Here is a 2228-nt window from a genome sequence, read left to right on the forward strand (position 1 = left end):
GGAGCGTCGACGTTGCCAGGCGTTTTGCTTGCTGCCGAGGGAAAGGCGGCACGGCCACGTCGCGCTCGTCGCGATTAGCGGGTCTGCGCGCTTTGGGAAGGTGCCGCAACGACTTGCCGAAAGAGGAAGCACGGAAGAACGAGGGACTTGGACGTCCCGACAATTGAACGCACTTGCGGCCAGGCCCTTGCTGGCTTCGTTCTTCCGCCTCGAGTAGGCTCGTACGCGGCTCCGGCGCCGAAAGTGGTCCTTGGCACCGACTTCGGTGGACGTGGGAAGTGCCGCGCAAGTACGGCGCGCCTGGCTCCACCTGTTGGCTAAAGTAGGCAGCCGGATCGGCATTTTGGTGTGCGGTGGCAAACCGTGGATGCGAAAAAAGCTTGTGCGATTTCGTGGAACAAAAAGCGGGGGTCCCCCTTTTTATGCGGAGGAGACCGACCCGCCTGCCGTGGTGAACCGCGACGCCACGGTAAAAACGGGAGAGGCTTGTCGATGGGACCGTGCATCCCGCGCTCCACGGAGGCCGGGAGGCGGCCGCCCGAGGAAATGTGTAGCCGTCGAGGCCCGCATCTGCGTGCACTCTTATCCAAATGGGTGTACCGCAGGCATTTTCTGGTTAGGCGGGCCAATGAGAGCGAGCACACAACGATACCTACGGGTCCGGCTTGGAGAACCGGCTTCGACGCCTCCCGAGTATTTATAGAGGGGTGGACCACGAAAGCACTCGCAAGTAGCGAAAGCGAAACGCCGTCCGAAACACACCGTTTGCTCGATTTGCGGCAGCCGAAAAAGGCGCGGCAGAGTTTTGGAGTCCAAGCGTGCGCTGAAAAGCGCCCTTCTTGGCCACTGTTTGGCCGAGTGCCAGAAACGTTTGGTTTTGACTGTACGGAATTGAACAAACACTTTTTCACGACTCTAAGCGGTGGATCACTCGGTTCTCGGGTCGATGAAGAACGCAGCCAGCTGCGAGACTTGGTGTGAATTGCAGGACACACTGAGCACTGATTCTTTGAACGCACATTGCGGCCTTGGGTCTTCCCTTGGCTTCGTCTGTCTGAGGGTCGGATCACATATCAAGAGAGCCTTCGGCGCACAAGGGAACGTGAGCCGTCGACTCGTTTTGACCGCGTCGGCAACACGGACAGCACGCTGAACACCTCACAGCGAGCGCCAACAGCGGCCACTCAAGGGCGAGACGGTGGCGACCGTCGTGCCAGAGCCCAACCGAAACGGGGGCGACCGACTGCATTGAGGATGTGGCACCTCGTTGAGACCGCCGCAGGACTTCGAGTCGGAAGGAAGCCTGCAGGGAAAGTGCGGTCGAGGTTGCGTACTCCTCTCTGCGACCGGGCGCGCAAGAGCTGCGAGAGCCACGGACGCGCAACTTTAACGCACGGTAAACACGAGGAGCGAAAGCCGGCCAGCAAAGCTTCTCCAGCCGTGCGCAAAGTGCGCGAGATCGCAGCCTTGCGTTGCGCTTGTTGCCCTCGAAGTAAGCAGGGTGTCCCGTAGACCGGGCGCTCGAACACGCTGCGGGGCCGTGCCTCCTCCAGGCTTTGCCGCGCGAACAGGGAACGTTCGCGCGCAAAGCGCAGGGAGGTGAGGAGGCTGCGCCCGACGTTTGCGGTTCGCTGCGTACGCGGTTGATGCGGAGAGCACGGCGCGACGACTTGCCGCGAAGCGGAAAAAGTCTCCCGCACGAGTTGGCGAAACGTTGGCGAAGCTTAAGGCGTTCTCGTCGTAGTCCGCCGTCGGTCTAAGTGCTTCGCAGTTCCCGTCCCGTTCAAAAAACTGGGCCACTCCAGTTGGGGCGGGGGCGACGCTACACGAGACGATGCCTCTCGCCAGGCTGCGTGGCTGCCCTTGCGGCGGCGGCGACTGGCCTCGGCGGTGTTTGGGCTTTCGACACGGTCGTTTATCACGCAACTGCTCGGACGACGCACGCGCGCAGCGGAATGCCGCTTGCCAGCCTTGTGAAGATGTGACCCTGTACAGGGTTGCGGGCGCACTTGGTAGGGCGTCGTACTCGGTTCGCGATGGGTTTACGAACGTGTCCCGTCACTTCCACGTCACACCGGTTGTGCGCCGCACGCGTGCAGCGGGGAAGCCGATTGCCAGCCTTGTGAAGAAGTGGCCCTGTACAGGGTTGCGGGCGCACTTGGTAGGGCGAGCGCACGCGGTCGTGCAGGAAGTTGATGGAAGCGAATGTATCCGCTGTCGACCTCAGA

At 61.7% G+C, this 2228-nt stretch overlaps 1 non-coding gene across 1 annotated transcript; it reads left to right on the forward strand.

Moving 5' to 3' along the window:
• The first annotated feature begins 911 nt into the window (after positions 1-911).
• On the forward strand, positions 912-1064 carry LOC142793238 (5.8S ribosomal RNA). The gene has a single exon (XR_012891543.1). It is a non-coding gene; the product is annotated as a 5.8S ribosomal RNA (ribosomal RNA).
• Positions 1065-2228: the final 1164 nt, after the last annotated feature.

The sequence above is a fragment of the Rhipicephalus microplus genome, unplaced genomic scaffold, assembly GCF_043290135.1.
Source record: "Rhipicephalus microplus isolate Deutch F79 unplaced genomic scaffold, USDA_Rmic scaffold_296, whole genome shotgun sequence".
In the NCBI taxonomy this organism is placed as follows: domain Eukaryota; kingdom Metazoa; phylum Arthropoda; class Arachnida; order Ixodida; family Ixodidae; genus Rhipicephalus; species Rhipicephalus microplus.